The sequence below is a fragment of the Rhinatrema bivittatum genome, chromosome 3, assembly GCF_901001135.1.
Source record: "Rhinatrema bivittatum chromosome 3, aRhiBiv1.1, whole genome shotgun sequence".
Lineage (NCBI taxonomy): Eukaryota > Metazoa > Chordata > Amphibia > Gymnophiona > Rhinatrematidae > Rhinatrema > Rhinatrema bivittatum.
Genome location: NC_042617.1, coordinates 252,901,621 through 252,908,348, shown reverse-complemented (window position 1 = coordinate 252,908,348; position 6,728 = coordinate 252,901,621). Strand labels below are relative to the sequence as shown.

Below are 6,728 nucleotides of genomic sequence, written 5' to 3'. Positions count from 1 at the left end.
TAGACAGGGCCGGGCAGGTGGGTTAGGTAGGGGAAGGGAGGGGAAGGTGAGGGGAGGGCAAAGGAAAGTTCCTCCGAGGCCGCTCCGATTTCGGAGTGGCCTTGGAGGGAACGGGGGTAGGCTGCGCGGCTCGGCGCGCGCCGGCTATACAAAATCCATAGCCTTGCGCGCGCCGATCCAGGTTTTTAGCAGATACCGCGCGGCTCCGCGCGTATCTACTAAAATCCAGCGTACTTTTGTTTGCGCCTGGAGCGCAAACAAAAGTAGGCTATTCGCGCGCCTTTTAAAATCCACCCCATTATATATATATATATATATATATATATATATATATTTATTTATTCTTTTAAAATTAATTTTTTCATCATGAGGAAAAAGTCATTCAAGGTCTTAACCTCCAGATATTCAGACATTTACATGATAAATTTTACAGAAATAAAGCCCCTATGTTATCTTATTTCATGGATTTTTCTGTGGACCAATGCAATCCTAACTAAAGTTGACAGGTGAGTTTGCATAAGCTGAGTCAGCTGTCTTCATCCACTGTTTTCAGAAACCAGTTGCCCTCCCTTCTTAGGCAAACACAATTCAAAGGTCAGTTTCTGCACTGATCCATTACGGCAGACTGGAAAAGAAAGATAAGGCAAACCCCTCTGAATTATTTCCTTTGCTTTGTACATACTGTGTGGAAAAGCAAGGCAAGCAAATGAATATGCCTGTTTTTTACCCCCTAAAAGAATGGCTAGATTTTTTTCAGAGCTGGTACAAAGCAATAAAAGAGTATAAGTTTGTGACTTTTGTCACATTTTTATGAAACTTCTAAGAAGCAAGCCTGTACTTTCCCAGCCTGTGGGAACTGATTCAAATTATCAAGCATTTGTGTAGCAACCAATTAAAGCTCTTGGCAAAAAAAAAAAAAAGTATATATTTTTTAAAATAAATAAGTCAGCAGCTAATAGTAACAATATAAAGGTTAGTTTTCAAAAGATTTTAGCCATGTAACTAAGCAGTTATCTGAGTAAAACTGAGTGCTTAAAATGGATCTCCCACACTGCAGTAAAAGCACCGTTGCTGAAAAAGGGCAGGACTGTGGAGAGGGGGAGGTCAAAACTGTCTGACAAGATGTAAAGATTTCATTTTGAAAGAGGTTTCCCTTTGACATTGTGCTTGCAGGCCTAGGGATACAATATAGGCACCCCATGGGGTTTAAAAATTGCACCGAGGGGGTTGGAGCAAGATGGCTGCCATGTTCTAGTGGCATCCTGGGTCAGCAATTGAATTTCTTTTTTCACTTGCTAAAAGTTGCCATTATGGTAAAGAGGCAGTGTCTGGTATCCTACCTGTGGGGGCCATGGATTGTTTGACACGGTCCGGGGGAGAGATGACTCTGTTTGCATCTGCTGTTGAGCCTTTGGGGACTGGACTGACTGCAGAAAGGTTGCAGACCCCTCCAGGCAGTTGAAACATTTATTAGTCCGGATGTTAGGAGGATACCCGAGGACCTGGCTTTCTGACCACCACCTGAAGCTGAGTTGCAGATTGATGAAATCATTGGTGCCGACTCAGGCAGAACCTCGGAGGGAGTCAGCCCTTGCAGGCTCAGCAATGCAGAGGCAGTTTCTACCGAAATCCCTGGGATTGGATCTCACAGGGTCATTTAGCATTATATTGGAAAAGGCTTATCTGACCAGGTACAGTGGACTATTTCTCTTGCTGAGCTTAAGGTCTTTACTCTAGAGGTTGTTTGACATGCCATAGAGAACTTGGATATGTCACTTTTGGGGCAATTTGCTCAATTTTCTAATCAATATGGCTCTTTGGCTCAGAAAATAGAGGAAATGTTTAAGAGATACTTGTTTGATATACTTAAAATTCCTCTAGACTCGATGCCATCATACATTTTGTAAAAAATAAATAAATCAATATTACAGTTTTTTTTAAATAACTTTGCCTGTGAGAGTCTAAACAGGAAGACAAAGGAGAGTTTTCTGCCATATCTTCTGGTAGTTTTGATCTCATGGCTTTTTCAGAGAGTTCCGGGGCGGGGGACAGGATTTATGTGAATCCTGCTTTGGTGACTGTGAATTTGGAATTGCAATATGATCGTGACTGGATACTGAAGTTATATTTTGAACAGCAAGATGAATTATTTGAAAAAACTAAGGTCAGAATTGTTCCTGACATGGTGAAAACTACATAAAAAAAAGAATAAGCAATTTTTGTTATTATGTGCAAGAGTGATTCAGATTGGAGCAACATTTCTCCTGAAGTTTCAATGCAAATGTGTGATTAGATGTAAGCAAGTGAAATATATGTTTTTTTGGAGCCCACTCAGCTGTCTTTGTTTCCTGAACAATAAGCAATAAGCAACCTTCTGGGGCCTGCTATAAATTCTTCTCCTGTAGGAGATGATGCTTCTGTGGTTTAAGTCCTTCTGATGTTTCCACCTTTGTTTGGTTATGGAGTCTTCCCTAGTATTGGTTGTCTTATTACCTTTTTTTTCTTTATGTGTATTTTTCTTCATTTTTTTTCTGCCTCCCCCTATGTGGTACACTTTAGCAATTGAAGTTCTGGAGTGCTGTTGTTGCTATTTTTTGTTTGTGCTATTTTCCATCTTTTTCTGTTTTCTTACTTTTCATAGAAGATGCATTTCTTGATGTATATTTTTAAAATGCATATATAAAAAGAAAAAAAATTGCACTGATAACTCTGAATTTTATTTAATTCCAAAGGACATATTAGTGTATAGAATTTTTGAATTTTTCTCTTACTTTTAGAGTTTTTAGATCAAGGTCAGACTGTGCCAGTTGGCATGCATGGACTTGAAGTTCTGATGTTTGTTTGTTAGTTAATTTGTAACCAGCCTAACTACAAATAGCATCCTAGGAAGGGACAAAAAAATACAAGTACAAATCATATATATATATATATATATATATATATATATATATATATATATGTATATATATATATATATATATATATATATGTATATATATATATATGTATATATATATATATAATGTGTGTGTGTGTATATACATAACATAAATCAAAACCAACAATCTCTTATCTGGGTATACAAGGCCAGGACTATTTCCTGTACATAGAAAAATCAATGGGATATCAAAACTACAAGTCCATGCATGCCATGGGGCAAAATCAGGAATGGCTCAGCCTGTCCCTGATCACCTGGACTCATTTTATAATGCTATGTACTTGGTTACTCACAACATGAAGGATCTAATTTCTCAGGCATCGACTACTGCAACTCCCTCTTCATAGGTCTGCAAAATCAACCATACACCTGCTGCAAATTCTACAAAACTCCACTGCTCGAATTCTCACCGGCCTCAAAAGAACTGACCATATCTCACCTGTACTAAAAGATCTACATTGGCTCCCCATTGAAAAAAGGATAGAGTACAAAACCCTGACAATCATTCACAACGCAATCCACCACAACGACTCTGATTGCTTCAAATCCCTAATCCAAACTCACCAATCTCAACGATGCACAAGATCAACCAACAAATCACAACTCGAAATCCCACCAGTCAATGCAGCCAAATTAACCACCACCAGAAAAAGAGCATTTTCAATAGCCGGACCCCACCTCTGGAACTCCCTCCCATCCAACCTCTGGACACAAAACAACACCTCTATGTTCAAAAAATTACTCAAAACATGGCTCTTCAAACGAGCCTATAAAGATGGGATTGGATAAACCAACATGTTCGACAACCACAGCAGTTCCCCCTACCCTCTTCAACCCCCTTGCCCTCTCCTCCAATCCCACCCCCTAGCCCCTTCTCCTGCCACACCTTTGTATATTCTTCATTCTCCTCTTCATGTTCCCTTCCAGCCCATCCCCAACCCCCCTGCTGATCCTCCGATCTCAATGTATTTCTCCAATTCAGCCCTCTTCATATTAAAATGACTATACTCGTTTATTAACACGCCTCGCATATGCTATCTGTAAATACCCCTCGGTCAATGTTATATGTTAAAGTTACTATTTGATTGTTTTTTGTATCTCGTTGTTAAAAATGTAAACCGGAGTGAAGGCCTTCACCAATACTTCGGTATATAAAAACCTAAAAATAAAATAAATAAATAAATAATTGAAATGAAGTGTTTCCATAGTGCTCTGACCTGAAACTTAGCAAATCCACATGCAGACATCATGCGCTGATACACAGCAGCATAAATACGGCAGGAAGAGCCAAACTCTGAACTCAGAAAAGTATTCATTCAAAACAAAAGAAAGAACAGTGGCCATAGCAGAAATTGTATATCTTTTATTCTAAACTAGTGTGAAATCAGAAGATATAAAACATAGTAAAACAAAAGTGGAATAGGACCTAGAAGTAAGATTAAGACGAAGCCCAGAGTCAAGAAACAGGCAGATTGATATTTTGATGTCTGCACTGCTCTGCAGCTCTTACAGCTGCTTTCAAATCTGAGCCAGGTGCATTCATTTCCTCCAACATGTGCTGTATTTTTCCTCTTTTAACTCTTGCTCTATTTATGTGCTTCATTTTTGTCACCTGTAGGACACTTTAATCACTGGTTGGTTTGTTTTGGAAATGCCCCATATGCAAACATCTGCTTTCCGGGCCAGAGGCTCTCTGTATCCTGGTTTTAGAAGAGGTACAGGGTGGGAACTTCTGTAGCTGGTTGCACTTGATTACTTTTCTGTTTTCTCAAACATTAATGCAATTACTGGGAGGAGTGTATAGTCTGTTTATGCTTGCTGTCTTACCTTTCAAATCCTTTGCTGTGGCGCAATTGTGTATGAAAGCTGGTAACGCTGATGCTGACAGCACAGAACAGAACTATCTGAATGTTTTGGCCTGATTTTGGTTGTCCTTAAAGCAGAATTATTAAGTATTCTTCATTGACAAGCAGGGCTGAATTAGCCATACATGTGAGTGACATAATCACAGGATGGAACCATCTCTCTAGCTCAGTAGAGTCTTTGCTACTGAGCATGTGTGAGAGTTCCCATGCACACGTTGCCTTGCGAGCCCCTCGGTCACTTTTTGTCCATGCTGCAGCACAGATGTGTGTCCTCTCTCTCTCATAAAATATGGTTGTTTATGGCCCATCAGGCCATGGTTTCTCACATTTTTATTGCTGCCTAGCCAGCCCCTCAACACTATTTTTAAAGCTGTTAAAGAAATAAATAAATTATATAAATAAATAAATAATAAATCGTTTTTCCCACAGGTCTTGGATCTGTGCCCCAGAGACACCCTTCTACCATACTTGCCCAGGTCTGCCCCTCCCTGCTGCACTAGATTCCAGATCCACCAGGGTTGAGTGGAGAAGAAATATAATGGAGGATGGCCCTTTCTAAGGACTTGTGGTGCCTGGTGTCTTCACATGCAAGCACTGCGATGAAGGAGCACCCAACACCATCAACATAGATGTCTTCAGCACTATCAATACAAGTGCTGTCAACTCAGGAGCATCTGGCAGTGTCGATATGAGCAGCATCGACACAGGATTGCATGGCATCATTAAAACTCGATAAATTGTTGTTTGTTCAATGTGTGTGGCGCACCCAATAAACATATTTTGAAGAAAAAAAAAAAAAAACTCGATAAATAAATAGATAAATAAAATAATTCAGAAATCACAATTGACACAGGATCATCCAGTGCTGTTAATGCAGAAAGTGCTATTGATGCAGGACTGTCGCCGATGCCATTGACAGGAGCATCTGGCACCATCAACATAGGAGCATCTGGTGCCGTTGAAGCAGAAAGCACCATCAATGCAGCCTCTGACAGTGCAGGAGTGCCCAGACACAACCAGTCTCTCAGCACCATGGCTGCACCCTATTCATTGGTGCCAACACCTTGACACATCAGCACCATTGATGGATTTGGCACTTCTGCAGCATTAAAGTCCCCCGACACAGCCATGTTTTGCCAGTCGGCTTTGTCAGGAGGGACTTCACTAGGATACCGTGCAGAAGCTTATAGCCTAGTGATATACATAGCTCAGTGATATATCATGCCTACCCCTTCAGTATGGCCCCAGGCCTTTAAATTCACTGTAAAGGACACTACAAGAAAAATTCCCAAGGGTCCCCTGTGCAATAAAGAATCTCATGGACAGTTTAAACCCCCCAAAAAACTACCATTAAAATGATTTGATTGAACCAATTCTTCTATATGGGAGTGAAGCCTAGGGTCCAAATAAGATGGGAAAGAATCTCAATTGAAACCCTGTACCTCCACTTCCAAAGCGCACATTTGGCATCCACAGAAATTCCAACAGCGGGAACAGAGCTAGAATGTTTCTGCTTACAACTCACCACACAAAAAGTATATTCAAATTCTGGTGTCACATTATTAAGGCCTGGATTTTAAAAGGCCTACACGCCGGGCCTATTTTAAAAAGGTCAGGCCACATGCATAAAGTCCCAGGATCCGAGTAAGTCCTGGGGATTTGGAAAAGGGGCAGGGAAGGGTCAGAATCTCCCTGCACAGCGGCCATTTGCCGCTGTACTGGGGGATTGCTTGCCGGCAGGCTGCCGGCATGTGCAACCTGCATCTGCAGGCACAGAAGGTAAAATAAAATTTTGGAGGGGATTAGGATAGGGCTGGGGGGTTAGGTAAAGGGAAGGGGGTGGGAAGATTAGATTAGGGGGAGGGAATGGGTGAAGGCCGCGGGAGTCTGCACACGCAGGGTGCACATTTGTGCACCCCCTTGTG

The 6,728-nt window shown here is 41.0% G+C and overlaps 1 long non-coding RNA gene across 1 annotated transcript; it reads left to right on the top strand.

Moving 5' to 3' along the window:
• The first annotated feature begins 1,159 nt into the window (after positions 1-1,159).
• Positions 1,160-5,604, top strand: LOC115088736. Its single transcript, XR_003855845.1, has 2 exons — positions 1,160-1,691; positions 5,233-5,604. It is a non-coding gene; the product is annotated as an uncharacterized LOC115088736 (long non-coding RNA).
• Positions 5,605-6,728: the final 1,124 nt, after the last annotated feature.